The sequence below is a fragment of the Trachypithecus francoisi genome, unplaced genomic scaffold, assembly GCF_009764315.1.
Source record: "Trachypithecus francoisi isolate TF-2019V2 unplaced genomic scaffold, Tfra_2.0 Lachesis_group6, whole genome shotgun sequence".
Lineage (NCBI taxonomy): Eukaryota > Metazoa > Chordata > Mammalia > Primates > Cercopithecidae > Trachypithecus > Trachypithecus francoisi.
In genome coordinates this window covers 10,748,028-10,763,779 of record NW_022681471.1, presented here as the reverse complement: position 1 = coordinate 10,763,779, position 15,752 = coordinate 10,748,028, and the positions used below count along the sequence as shown (strand labels likewise).

Here is a 15,752-nt window from a genome sequence, read left to right as displayed (position 1 = left end):
GGGATCGTTGCATTTAGTAGATGATTGAAGAGTATCATCATAGACCCTTTTGTCAAAGCCCTCACACAAAGACTACCAGAGAAACCTGCTGATCATACAAAGCCGGGTATGTGAAACACACTAAGCAAGAGAAAGTCTCCCTTGACAGAGTCTCACTACTAGGTTAAAAAGGAGGAGTTAGCAAAAAGTATTTACAGGGTTTCCAAGGCTGGGGTTAGTCAAAGGTAATTCATTTTAGGACAGAAGTTGTTAAGTATGGTACTTAACAATGCAGGTTGGAATTCGTAAACTAGGCAAATTGCTGGAATAGTCAGTGGTCTTATCTTTAGGATGCATAAGCCATGTGGAATTACTATTAAAACAGTCTGAGCTAAAAACCAATAAAAAGCAAAGAAACTCTCACAAACCAGAGGAGACTGAGGAGACATAATGACTAAATGCACTGTGCTATCCTGGATTGAATCCTGGAACAGAAAAAGGGCCTCAGTGGAAAACCTAGGGAAATCCAAATAATGTCAGGGGTTTAGTTGATAATAATGTACCAGTGTTGATTTCTTAGTTTTGACAGATGTACCATAGTATGTTAACTTCAGGGAAACCTAGATGAAGGGTATATATGAATTCTCTGTACTATATTTGCAACTTTTCTGTAAACCTAAAATTCTTCAAAACATTTTTATAAGTTTATTAAAAATATTTGGAGTTTCGTATGTCTTGCACATCATAGTTGGCTTCAGTTTATCTATTTTGTGAGCTATGGTTCAATATGTTTTACAACTTACGATTTGCTTCATTTCTTACCTTGATCTGGAAACCACCTCAGAGACCATCTGGTCTGAACAAAGTTTCTACTTAATTCGAACTATGGGGAAATAAGTAATGTGGTACCATGGGGCTCCAAAGATGTGTGTAAAAATAAGGCCTATTTTTTACTCATTCTTTTTTCCCTCTAACTTTATAATTTCTGGAGTTAAGAGGACCATCTTGAGTACATACATAATACTGCACCAACAGGTCTATAGGAGAAGCATGCACATCCTTCGTCACTGCTAATAGAAAAGCAACAAGTAAAGACTACTGAAGGCCATGATATGGTCATTTACCCAGGGGATACAACTCCCTGGATTTAAAAGCCAGTGCACGAGAAGTCCAAATGGGTCAAGAACAGCTCCTTTATGTCTCATTCAATCAGAAACTGCACACTTGTTCTTCCTAAGCAGTACGGTAAGATTTTTCAGTATTAAGGGTGCCAGCACCAGACATTATGAATTTCAAGTCTGTACTTCTTCGGGGAAGCTGGCTGCAGATGGTGTTCATGATTGCAGTAGAGAAATGCCATTTAGGGCAAAGAGTATTGATAATATAATGGATATTTTCCTAACGGTATTTGGCATGTATTTGTACTGATATTTACTTTTAGGTACTCAGGAAGCTTGAAGTTCCTCCCCGCTCACCCCCTCCTGTAAAAATATTATATTATTGGTAATGAACAAAGCATGACTTTGCATTTGCAAAAGTAAGGGCTACGCATTATAATAAGGTAACATTTGTTATGGGTTTGCACATAACTAGAAACAGCATTGAGTTGTGTAAAAGTTGCGTTGTCATTGCCATTTTTCAAACTACAGGCTTGGTGGAATGATGGAAACAGACATCCTGGGATTTGAGTATCAGTTTTCCTACCAACTAGTCTTAAACTTCAGGAAAGCTCCATCTATACTCTGGGCATCTACTTCCACACGATAAAATGACAGATCTAAGTTATATGACCCCCAAGGCCTATGGACATGAAAGTTCTTTGAATTTAATTAGTCCACCACTAATCAACAAGACAATAGTTATGAGGGTTTTCAGTTGCTACATGAAACTGAAAAAAAAAAAAATCATGCAGCACAGGAATCCTGAAGCCCTGGGGTAAGCTTCCCACTTAGTGCAGAAGACAGTGGACTATATGGTAGAGTGGTTAAGAGCATGGGCCTTATAACTGGGAAATTTAATTGTGAATCTCAATCCAGTAGCACGCTAGATATGTGACTTTAGAATGCTATTTAACCTCTCTGATCTTCAATTTTTTCTGTTGTGAAATTTAAATAACTGTAGTGTCTACCTCCTAGGGTAGCTGGGAGAACTAAATGGTTAATATTTGTAAAGAGTTTAGCATGTGCTTCACTTGTAGTACACACTTAATACATTGTAATTGCTGCATTTGTTATTCTTCTTGTTGATATACATATACTATTAAAGACAGCTTTATCTGCACATACATTTTGACAAAAAGTCATAATCTCTTATCTACTGTAGACCAACTGAGATGACTGATACTCAGTTAAGACCTCTGATGGTCTTCCATCTCCTCAACTTGCTGTAGTATGGGCTGTCTGAAATGGAGAAGAATAACAGCAAATACTTACATTGCACTTACTCTATGCACCAAACACGGGTCTTACACATGTATTAGTTAATCTAATCCTACTGATGAGGTAGGTACTGTTATTACTCCTAACTTTTGGATGATAAAACTGAGAGGTAGGGAGGTTAAGCAATTTGCCAAACAGCAGCTAGTACATATCAGAACCAGGATTTGGTCACAAACAGTCTGGATCTGGAGTCCCTACTTTTAACACTCTGCTTTGCTGCCATAATGACAGCTCATATTTGGTAAGTGCCTACCAAGTACCAAGCTCATTATAAACCATATCTGTAATCATTACAATAATCCTTCAAAGTAGGTATTATGTGTATTTCAATTTTTTCTGATATGGAAAGTGATGCTCAGAAAGACTAAGTAACTTGCTCGACATCACATAAAGAAAAGGAGTAAGATTCATTTTTTTAAAAACTCAGAGGCTTTAGGAAATAAGGCAAATTTTACTCGGTATCAATATCTAGAAGGGTTAGTAACTGCAACACCAACATTCTCTCTGGGAAATATGTATAGCACCCCTGTTAATGAGGCACAGGAAGCAGTAGCCTTCATTGAAGCCTCCCCTGCTGCTAGTTCAGGCCCCACAGGCACCGGGGAGATCTGTAGATCTCTTCAACAGGAAGATTTTCTCTTATATAAAGGGAGAGAGTTACTGAAGCACATAAAGAAAGCTATCATATGAAATTCAAATTTGTTCAACCTTCCTGAGAATGAATCTTAAGTGAACAAAATAACATTCTGACTAAAGCCCATAATCACATTACTTTCTACACGATGAAATACAATGAGATGCATAGAGAAAATAACTGTGGAACAAATTCACCCTATTTAATTATATGGGAGAAGAGTTCTAGATTTACCCTAGAAATACATAGGATATCAATGTGAAGCTAATACATTCTTTGTACTCTACTAAGGAAATCTACCTAGGAAAAACATGGAACTAGGCTAATGATTAATATTTTCTTGTCTTTAAATTAGATGTTTGAAAGTATAGCCCATAAAGAATGTTCCCCAAAGCATTATGGTGAACATGAACAATAAAGAGATGGAAAAACATATACGTTCTGCAATTTTAGGCTTTCATCTTTGGACGTTACTTTCATGTAACCCCTTATTTTGATTGTGTGCAAAAAATGTCTCCCAAGTTCAAAAGGTCGTAACAATAAATATGAAAAAGAAGACAGATGGGAAAACTTATATGTTAACAGTGACTTTTATTCATCCAGTATTTTCATATTATATTATCCTTTCCAAAGTCAAACTTAGCAAAAACTAAAGAAAAATGCATGAATTAATACTCTGATGAGGATCCTTACATGCAGTAAAATATAATACATTTATATTAGATCAAAGCCTTTTATGAACCATAATCCATCATAGAATGGCTTATTTGATAATATTCCACTCCAAGTAATACAATTTTTGCAACTTTCTTGTTTTGGCTCTGTGGGTTATAACTCCTGGTTATCCAAAGTTTCAGAGTGGAAGCCATCTCTCATCTAGATGTAATTGGGGAGTATCTCCCTTCCTTGAGTACTCCATCCCTTGAGCCATTGCCCCTTGAATCTTTAAAGAGTATTTTCATTTAAAATTTACCAAGAACAAACTCTGGTATCCAAATTGGAGACTGGGTTTAACCAGGCAATATGTGTAATTATTGCTTAGTCAAATATGCACAGAGTTTTGGAATATTATGTGACTGGTGGATATTTTATTTACATTATATTGAGTTCGCATACTTTTGCGATAATGGTACTCAGGCACAAGTCTAATATATGCTAGTAAACACATTTCAGAAAGTATGAGTTAAAACCCTCCCACACTCTAGGCTTTACAATGAGTAGGAAATAGTGACCATCTACTATTGGGAGAGGGGAATAAGGGCTGAGAGAGACCTCCTCTCCCAGTCCTAGGTGCGTGGTACAGGAAGGCTAGGAATAACATCTGAGAGACACCATTGACCCGCTACTGTTGTGAAGGGTAAAAAATATAAGAGAGAACACACCCTCCTGCCTGTGTTATGGAACACAGAGCTTGTAGAAGTATGGTGTTAAGAGAACAGAGACAAACCATCCAGGTACTCATAGCTAAAGCATTGCTATAGATAAGATGGTGATTCTGCTCTTAAATAAGGTAAAGTCTGTGGTGAAGTGAATGTCACTAAAGCTCAGATCCAGATCATTCTAAGAGTAGATTGATCCCAAACAAAATACTAATGACCTAATAGAAGAAAAGGTATTCTTATTTTTGGACATTGACATAATTGACCTCAGTTTCTGTTCTTTTACACATAGTGACTTGCCTTCAAATAGAAATTAGATAAACAACAAGAAAAGACTTACAAAAAAAGAAGAATATATGAAACATACTCGAATGATAGATCTGAGTCTGAGATGGCCCAGGTTATGGGATTATCAAACAGGACCATAAAATAACTATGATACGTATTTTAAAAGGTCTACTGAGAAAAGTAAATAACATGCTTGAATAAATGTATAATTTACGTGTTGCGATGGAAAGTACAAATAGAGAAAAAATTGAAAAGCTAGAAATAAAATGTAGAATGTCAGAGATGAATTCTTTGTAAGGGCTAATCAGTTGACTGAATATAGTAGAGAAAGGAATTTGTGACTTGGTACTTTGGAAACAAGTATCCAAGTATCCAAACAAAGTATCCAAATGCAACAGAAAGAAATAAAACAGTTAAAAAAAAAAAAATGGAACAGTGTGTGATATCTGTGGGACAACAGCAAACCATCTGGCACATGAGTAATTGGAGTCTCAGGAGAAGAGAGAATCAAGCAGAAGTACGTGAGGGGATAATGGCCAAGAATTTTTCAAAATTAATGAAAGATAACATCTTATATATCTAAGAATCTCAGAGAATATCAAACAAGACTAATAAAACAAACAAACAAACAAACAAAAAACAGCTAAACATATCATAGCCAAACTGCTAAAAACCAAAGATAATGAGAAAATCTTGGAAGCAGGCAGAGAAAACAGAAACACTACCTACAGTGGGACTACAATAAGAGAGATATATAACTTCTGACCAAAACAATGAGGGACAGAAGACAATGAAATATCTCATCTTTAAAGTGCTGAAAGAAAAATAAAATCTGCCAAACTTGACTTACATACCCAGCAAAAATATGCTTCAGAGATAAAGGTAAAATAAATAAGTTTTCAGAAGAAAAGAAACAAAGAATTTTTCTCCAGCAGATATACACTAAAATAAATGAACAAAAATGCTCTTTATAATGAAGGAAAACTATATCATATAAAAATCCAATCCTGCAGGAAGAAATGAAAAACACCAAGAGTAAATAAATTGGTAAAATATTAAAGATCTTTATTTTAAAAATAATGTGTGCATGTATATAGAAATTACATCAATGTGTATTGACTGCTATTAAAAAATAATAGAATTGTAATGAGAGGTTTATAGCACATATGGAATAAAATATGAGAAAACAATCATGAAGGTTGTAAGAAAATTGGAAGAATAATGTTGTAAATGTCTTACCTTGTTTGTGAAGTAATACAATATGTTTTGAAAGTAGCAGAGATAATTTAAAGATGCATATTGTAATCTTAAGAAATGCTAAAAATAATAAAAATAATGTAATGTAAAAGTTATTTGATTCACCCCCGAAACATTTAAAAAGAAAAACAGAGGGACACAGAGAAGATGGGACAAACAGAACTCAAATACTAAAATGGAAGATTTATATCCAAACACATGAACCATTACAATAAAATTGACTAAAAAATGAAATAAAAGTCAGAATTTGGGAGCTAGAAGAAGAGAGACTCAATTACATATTGCTTACAGGAAACAGACATTAAACATAAAGAATAACAGTCAAAAGATAGAAAATATAGACATTGCAAACACTAATCCTAACAAAGATTGTGACTGTATAACTATTAGATGAGGTGGACTTCATGGTGAAGAATATTATCAGAGATAATGGGGGAAATGTCATAATTATAAAATGCTCAATTAATAAATAATACACAAATTCCTGTATGTATGTGTGCCTACTAACAAAGGCACTACATACTTGAAGCAAAAAATTGATAACACTAAAAGAAAACATAGGTAAATCCATAATCATAGTTGGAAGTTGCAATATGCATCTTTCAAGAATTGACAGAAATTGTATTCAAAGTCAGAATATAGAAGAATTGAAAAACACTGTCAATCAATTTGACCTGATATAAATTTATAGAACTGACCAACAGCAAATAACACATTAATTCACATGAAATAGTCACCAAGTAAACCATAAGCTGAGCCACAACCCATATTTAAATGCATTCATAAGAAATCAAACAGAATGTTATCTGACTGCCAAATATCAAGTTTGGAATTAACATCCAGAATGTACATAGACCACCCCCATAATAAGAAATCAAACATTATATATCTAAGTAAGTCATGAGTAAAAAAAAATTCAAAAAGAAAGTTAGAAAATAGGTTGACTTGAATGATTAAGTACAATATATCAAAACAATGAAGTTAATGTAAAGCTGTTATTATAGGAAAATGTGTACCTTCAAATGCCTTCACTCAAAAAGAAGAAAGTTATAAAATAAATGATTTATGTTTCCACCTTAAGAAATGGAAAAAAAAAAAAAAAAACTAATTAAACCCCAAATAAGTAGGAAGAAAGAAGTAATAAAAATGAGAAAGGAAATCAATGACAGAAAACAAATGGAGATAATCACCAAAGCCAAAAGTTGGTTCTTTGAAAAGATTAATACAATTTTAAACTGCTAGCAAGACAGAGCAAGAAAAGAGAGGAAAAAATGAATCATTAATATAATAAATAGAGTAGAGATATCACTAGAGATGCTACAGACATTAAAAATATAATAAAGAGCTATTGTGAACAACTCAATAAGATAAGAAAATAAAGATTGGTGAAAGACTTGAAAAAATACTTCTTTAAAGAATATGTACAAATTATGTATTCTGTGCTGTTTGCATGATGCCAAATCACCTAGCAATGCATTTCTCAGAATGCATCTGCATCCCTAAGTGATGCGTGACTCTATCTTTGGGTTCACATGCAAAGTATTTCTATAGAATTGTTTTTAGAAATGAATTACTGGGCCAGGTAGTTTGTACATTTTTAACTTTGATGGGTACTGCATGTTCTCACTTATGAATGGAAGTTAAATGAGAACTTATGAGCACAAAGAAGGAAAACACAGACACCGGAGTCTACCTGAGCGGGGAGAATGATTAAATAACATGTAAAACAAACCCCCATGACAAGTGTTTACCTATGTAACAAACCTCCACATGTACCCCCAAACCTAAAACAAAGGTTAAAAAAATTAATTAAATAAATAAATAAATAAATAAATAAAAAGAATATGTACAAATTACCAATAAGCACATGACAAAGTACTCAACATCATTAGTCATTAGGCAGACGCAAATTATTACCAAGATGCAATGCTACCATATACATACAAGAATGAATAGAATGAAAATAACTGACAACCCTAAAAGCTGATGATTATGAAGAACAATCAGAACTCTCATACATCACTGGTGGGGATATAAAATGGTACAGTCATTTGGGAAAATTCTTGGGCAGTAACTCAAAAAGTTAAACTTATATCAACCTTATGACCCAATAATTTCACTACTAGGTTTTTGTCCAAAAGAAATAAAAGCATTTCTCCACAAAAAGATTTGTAAAAAATGTTTATAGCAGCTTTACTCATTTAAGCTAAACGCCAGAAACAATCCAGATATCTCCGAATGAGAGAACAGATACACAAACTGGCATATTCATGCAATGGATACTAGTCAGCAATAAAATGTAGTGACGTACTGATATACACAGAAAAACAGGTGAATTTCACAAACATTATTCTGGATGAAAGTAGCCAGACACATGAAAAAGCACAAAATGTAATGTTTCCAATTCTATGAAGTTCTAAAATAGGAAAAACGAACCTATGGTAATAGAAGTAAGTTAAATGGTTTCTTCTGGTGGCAGAGAAATGTTGACTAGGAAAAGGCATGTGAAAGCTTTTTGTGGTGATGAAAATATTCTAGATCTTGAAAGAGGAATAAATTGCACGAGTATGTGTATTTTGAAAAACTGATAAAACTACTTAACATCTGAGCACTTTATTTTATATAAATTACACTTAAATTGAAAAAAAACTTTAAAAGCAATATACAACTGCTTGTGTATGGATGGGCGAGGGGAGGACAACAATGAAGACTAGTGAGTCACTGGTGCAGAAGAATACTTACAGGAGTGAGATGTGGATGGTCTTCCTGTATCAGAATCACATGGAGCGCTTATTAAAATGTAGATTCTTGGGTTCCAACCAACTCAGCTTGAAATCTTCAATTTTAGCCAGTTTCACAGAGGATATTGATGGCACACACTAAAGTTTGGGAACAGCTGGGTTGCAGAATTTTCAGCCCAGAATACAGAATTTTCCCATATAGAAATAATGTAGTTAGACAACATTGAAGCTAGTGCTCAAAATGTGATTTTGGATATTTTCATGAGTTATAAGTGTTATGAGTCAGCTTTCATATGTCTATAAAATCAGATTATTTTATTTTATTGAGATGAGCTGACACTTATTTTTAGTTGGATCTTTGAAACTGGGCATCTTACAGAAACTATAACTGGGATTCTAAATCTTTTTGTGCTATTTACACGTGAATTGTCAATATGTATTCATGTAAAAATGTTTAAAGAATGTTTAAGCATCAAAATAATAGCTTTGTTTCTGTTAAGAATAAAGCATTCATGCAATTGCTATTAGGAACATAAACACACATGCCTGAGATTAACAGCTACCAAAGACTAACAAACTCTTATATTGTAATTTAAAATATATAAAGATCTTTCAATCAGAATGGTAACAATCGACCAACGAACAAACCAAAACTTGCTGAAAATCTACTATGTCTGGGATAGGATGGCATTACAGGAACTGAAGACTGGCTCCAGGGTTCATTAATCAGAAATCTTGGTCATGTTATGTAACCTCTCTGAGCCTCAGTTTCCCTCAGTATTAAAATGAGGAAGACAATAACCTACCGTGTGCAGTTACTGTATGAATGAGTTATACCTGTGCAGTGTACAAGTTGGGGAGGGGGCTGTAGTTGACATTGAACAAATGGTAGTTTTCATTTTTTGATCACACAGTCTAACCAGTAGGGTGGTTATTTAAGACTACTTTATTTAATGAAGAGGAGCCAGAGACTGTTTAACAAGGATCAAGTGGATCACATACTCAGAGAATGAAATAGTATGGACAGGGAAAAAAAAAAAAATGAAAACCTCACATTTTGTCTTTGGACTCAGTTTTCCTTTGGAGTACTAAGATATATAGTACTTGCTTAGCGCAAGGGGACAAAAAACATTTAGAAAAGCTATATAGGACAGGGTTATGATGTGACTTGGGGGAAAAGGACCAAAGGCTGTTTGAACCGCTTCTACACTATATATTCCATGTTCCATTCAGTACTGCATACCTAGAAGCTAGCACACTGCCTAGACTATTGTAGGTTCTCACTGCATATTTGTTGAGTGAATGAAAGAAGGCAAAGGAGTCTTCACAGTTTGTATGCAATCCAGTGCAGTTCCCCAGGAGACTATATTAAGGTTTGGAATGACGTTCCCAGTCAGTAGTAGCAAATTTGAGTCGCTTTGTCATCTGTCTTATTATCTTGGTATGCTACTGTATAGCAGTGTTTAACTAAGTCAAGGAATTCTCAGAACCTAACCAGGTTTTTTTTTTTTCACATAAATGACATGTGTAGTTACTATCATTAGTAGTTCTGTGCTATCAGTTAGGGAAATAAAGTGTTGAATATGGGCCTTGCCTCCTAGGGATTTAATAATCCAGAGGGGGAAATGAGCACAAAGGTAAAAACAATGTAAGAAAGTTTTGGATGAGTGTCATGTGATTGGTTTAGCCAGTAAGTACTATGAGAGTTCTAGAGGGGAAGAAATCTCATTTGGTTGGCAGGAGAGGAAAGGTATCTCAGAGGACACAAACCAAATTTTCACATACATTTAAGTCCCTGGTTAATTTATATCTCCTCGATGAGGCTATCCCAAATCCAGCCAGCAGACGGCATCTTTCCTAGTTCTAGTCCTCTGCTGCTTTTTGTTATTTTGGTTACAGCATTCATCATAGAGTGTCTGATATCAGCTAGCTGGGCAGTCAGACTGTGCCTTCCTGGGAGGCAGGGTCTATGATTCTTTCATCTTGGCACCTTCCTCGGTGTCTAGCACATCACAGAGAGAGCACTGCATAGATTATACATTGATGAATTGGGCAAATTCCTCTAGGAGGCGATTGGATTGCCTGAAGTAGTTCTTGTAGGAAAGGAAGGAGATAAGACTAGAAAGGTATGTTGAGCCAGACTATTGTGGGCTTTGCTTACAGAATGACATCAAACACTGCCTCCAACTAGTTGGCATTCAAAGTGAAGCCCGTAAAGGTTTTGATATAAGGAAGGGACATGAGGAATGTGGTATTTCGAGACATTATTTAGATTTTATCCTATTAGCTAGTATTAGAGCTGGAAAAATATCTTCTCTTATTCAGCTACGCAGTTAAGCATTAGTGGAACAATGAATATTACAAAGAATACTAATATTTTGTATTTACACAGAGATGCATGCACATAACCAACCACAGAAAGAGTCCTAGTAAACACCTCCAAGGCCGACTGCTCTGGAGCCCTGGAATATGCCTAAATAACACCTACTCTATTGTGCAAGGCGAAGTTCCTGTATCATAACTCTTCATTCTCTAAGAACAGAGTAAAGGATGGAGTACATTGGGAAAGAGCCAATATTTAGACATTTCAGCGGCATGTTGAACTAAATATAGGGAATTGGCATGGTAACAGATTAGAGTTTTGGGTCCAGGAGATATGCGTATACCCTATTTACATAAGTAAGTGGCCATGCCAGTTATTCACGGCTCCTTTGGATAGAGTTTTTAAAAATTCTATTTTAGAAGGCAATAATATAATGTCATATCAGATAAAGCTGCTAAATAGTAAGAAACACCAACAAGCTATTCAGAAACTTCCAAAGCAAAGTGAGCAGATTTAAATGTAACCATTTTTAACATTCTCACAAATGAGGCATTATTACATTAAAGCATACATAAGCTTAGCAAGCTTTGGTCAAATAATTTCTTCTGAATAGAATGCAGATATCTTGTTTGCAGTCTGATATTTTAGAACTCAGACTTTCAAATGGATAAATTAAAGAGTAATCCTTTTAATATGTCTATTATAAAATAAGTCTTCACTTTATAGAAACACTCACAAAAAGTCTCCTTTCTTTACTGCACATCCCATGCGGATTTCACGTGGGATTTGATTTCCATATAATTTTATGGAAACAAGTGTATTTTATAAAATGAGACACACTTATACTGCCAACTGAGATATGCCTAAACTTTTAGGCCATACCCAGTGGCCCTGCTGGAATGAAAATAAAAGTTATGGCACAATCATTTTTCTCCCATGAGACTGGTATCCCAAGGGGAACTTACAAAACTCTTTCTACCCAGGAGGCACTCGCTTCCTTTTGAATACTCTCCTTCCTTCTCAAGAGCTTAACTGCTGGGGTGAATTTTGCTACCACCCTGGATGTCTTCACTTCCAATAGTTTTCTCAATTGCAAAGCCTCCAGTTTCTAAGGCAAATGGCAAAAGACAAATGTAGACTACCACTATACATTCTAAAAACCCGAATTGAAGATGGTCATTTTTGCTTTGTTTTATAAGATCAGCTAGATTGTTTCATCATTTTCCCAAAGAAAATATAAAGAAATATGTTCTAGCGGTCTATACAGCCATTTTGGATACATACAGTTACTCAACAAACACTGAGTATATACTAAGCACAAGCCCAGGGCCAGGCAGTTGGAACTGCATATCATGAGAAAGCACTTTGAGGCACTGCCCAGGTGATAATGGCCTCAATGTTTGGAATGAGTTGGAAGTACACATTTGCAGTCCCTGAAAAATGGACAGGGAATTGTTGATAAAAAACAATTAGTAAACATATTGTTTCCTAAGTCCCTACAGCTAAGGAAATTATTAACAATATATTGTTTTATATATATACACAAAAATATATACAAATATATGTATATATATGTAAATATAGTTTTCTTCCCTGAGAGAAGAAAATCTGTCTTCATGTGCTATTTGAGAAACTCTAAGTCAATATGATCCACGGAGTACTAGGCAGGTGTAGGAATAGCCACTGAATAGAAAAACTCGTAATTATTAGAAAAGAACATGAAAGGACCTTAAAAGCTGAAGAAGTAGTTGTGGACAAGCAGAGGGGAACACAACAAGGACAAAAAATATTTAGAGAAGTAAATGGGTGAGCTAAATAAGGTAGGTTAAAAACAAGATTGAAAGGGTAGACTAAAGAAACTAGGGTTCCTTAACTTAAATAAGCATAATCATGAGGGCTTCTGGGCTGGGAAGAGTTACATAGAGCACAGCTGCTGTCTGTTCTTTAGCTTCCCTGAGGATCAAATGAGAGGCAGCAGACTTAACTGGAGATGGAGAACTTAGGGTGGATGTTTCTGCCTTGAGAGCTTCTGAGATGAGTTCTTTAGTGAGCTTGTGGATGTGGTGGCTGGGACAGTCTCATCTGTGTACGAGGGTTGAAGTGTTTTCCCATATGAAGGCTAAGAGATAAACTACGTGACCTTTCTTGTGACTTGCCATTCTTTGGCTGCATATCCTTTCTCCTGATCTCATTTGCATTGTTCTATTATGAACGCAGAGCCTATGCTATATCAGATACTTTCATATTTCTTTCAGAGGAGCAACTGCAGCATTTTCAGTCATTACCAATCTGTCCCATAGCTTGCATTCATTTCTGCAAAGGGGCTCAGTTTCTCACAAACATATATTTATTAAAAATGGACATGTCTATTTATAACATTTCATCAATCAACCTAGAAGTCTATTGTAAGCATAAAGTTAGTGTGTGCTTGAATCTAACAAAACAGCTTAGATGGCAATTTGACAGTCTCCAATTCATAGACTCACATGTCAATAAAATAATTGTTTGGTGAGAATTTCCTGTGTCACAGATCTTACTCAGCAAAGAATTAATGTGTGTGTTTCACTCAAATACTTTCAAGCAGAGTGATGAGCGTAGTTATTTCAGCCATATATACTGTATCCTGAGTAAAGAGGCATATAGTCTGTAGTTCCTTCCTTTAATGATTATAAGCTGTCCCCCACCTGGAAGGTGAAAACTCTAATGGGTTTCTTAGAGACATGAATTGTGGAAATAATCAGAACATTAAGTGTTGAACCAATCTCACAAATTCTGTAATGATTTTCATCACTAATATTGCCCTTGATGTACTAATCTTTCAAATAAGCTTTTTTATTCTCTCATTTTTATGGGGAACCCAATGAAAAACAATCAGATAAACAATGCTCATGTAACATGACAGATCAATCCAAATCTCCATTTGGGGATGCTCTAGGAGAACTCCAAATAGCTCAGGAGAACCTGTGAAGTACTCAGAAGAGAAAGCCTATTAATCCCAGTTAATTACGTGAATAAACACATGCTACTCAGCAGTTTCAGGACAGAGGGAAGGATCTGGAGGAAACAGAAAATCACCATGAATAATTACTCATCTGGACAAAATGTTCTAGCAAAATAAAACATTTATTTAGCAAGGTTAGAGTTCTCTGGGATCCTTTAAGGTTAAACGATAAAGAAAGTGCAAAGGGTTTCCATGAAAGTGTTTGCTTCATGAGGTTGCTTTATTCAGACAATACGAAGATTGGCAAAAAGTTTTCCAAGAAATGATGCCATTTTGTATTAGTTATATGTAAAAACTTCCCATTAAAAATGTAGCTGGAGGAGTGATTTCAATCCTCCAAAAGAATCCCTGTCCTGCTCTTTTTAAAGAGACTTGAAACTGGTCGCTCCGGCAACCTTCTCTCAGCTTGTTTTTCTCCGTGAGCTGGAAGCTCTTGGGCGTTGGTTCCATCAGCTATCTGCGGCATCTGCCTTGCCGCCATGGAGGAACCGATACTCTCTTAGTTTCACTGAGACATTATGGAGTGCCTATCTTCTGTGATTTCCCTGAAGATACACCTAATAAGTTTCTCAGAATTAAAGGGTGATTGTGTCCACCTTCCCTTAGCGAAGTGTCATCTTCTCTTTCTTTCCTTTCACTAAGCTAAAAGAAAACTACATTAAAAGCCAATTATAATTACTTATTCTCTTTTTTCTTTAGAAATTAAAATTAATGTTTTGTGCTGTATGCATAGAGTCAATGCAAATCTAGAAGTAGGAAATCTCTCTTGAATCAGTGAGTGCCACCATTTTCTAAATGCAAATAGAGTTTCAAATGATCAGAAAAACACATTCACTTTCCTCTAACAATTATATTTTAAATTCCTCCTAGAAAAAAAAAAATGATGCATTTTTCAAAAAGAATCCATTAACAGTCAAACATCCCGGAGTAAAGGGAATCAAGAACCCCTGTCCCATCCAGAAAGAAAAAGATATCAGCAGAAAGATCCCTGGTATAGTTTTGTTAATTTCTACAAAGTCATCAATGTCCAGGATAAACATTCAAATCTACGTCCTTCAAAAACATTGCATAAATAAATCTTACTGAATACGACTTCCTTAACAAAGCCATGCTTCTTTATAAGCTGGTCCTACCCAGACAATTGCTGTCTACATTTGGAGCAGACACAGAGAGAGAGGAGATCAGAGAAAGTTTAAGGCATATCTAAAGTATTCTCCAAGGTAATGGCCAGAAACATCAAGCTCATACTCTCGGTATAGAGAGATCATTAATGGGCATTAGTGACAGACCATTATGACTCTCCCAGATCATTAATGATTCATCATGTAGCAGTATTGTTCTGGCAGTAATCAGACCATTGCTTGGACTCAGACATAAGCTTTGCCTATACTATTTGCTGAAACTTATTATTTCCAAGCATATGATTTTATTTTGCCCTCCAGAATTGTGAAAAACGGTCTGTAACAGGATCCCTCAGCACATTAGAGAAGTTTTTGGAGCTAGCTGCCTTATTTGGTAGACTTCTCCCACAGTCAGGAATCTTACAGTCTGAAAGGCTCCCCGATAGCCTTTGGGATGTTGAAATGTGTCTTTTATTTTGAAATTGAATTACTGATGAATAGAAAATGCTACAAGCAAAATAGACATTTGTAAGAATTATAGTTGCTCAATCCTCTGTAACAATTACTCGTAAAATGTTGAAATTCTACCAG

At 35.3% G+C, this 15,752-nt stretch overlaps 1 protein-coding gene across 3 annotated transcripts in view; it reads right to left on the bottom strand.

Moving 5' to 3' along the window:
- Window positions 1–15,752, bottom strand: part of FGF13 (fibroblast growth factor 13) — a 573,118-nt gene that overhangs the window by 93,195 nt on the left and 464,171 nt on the right. The gene's annotated exons all lie outside the window — the stretch shown is intronic.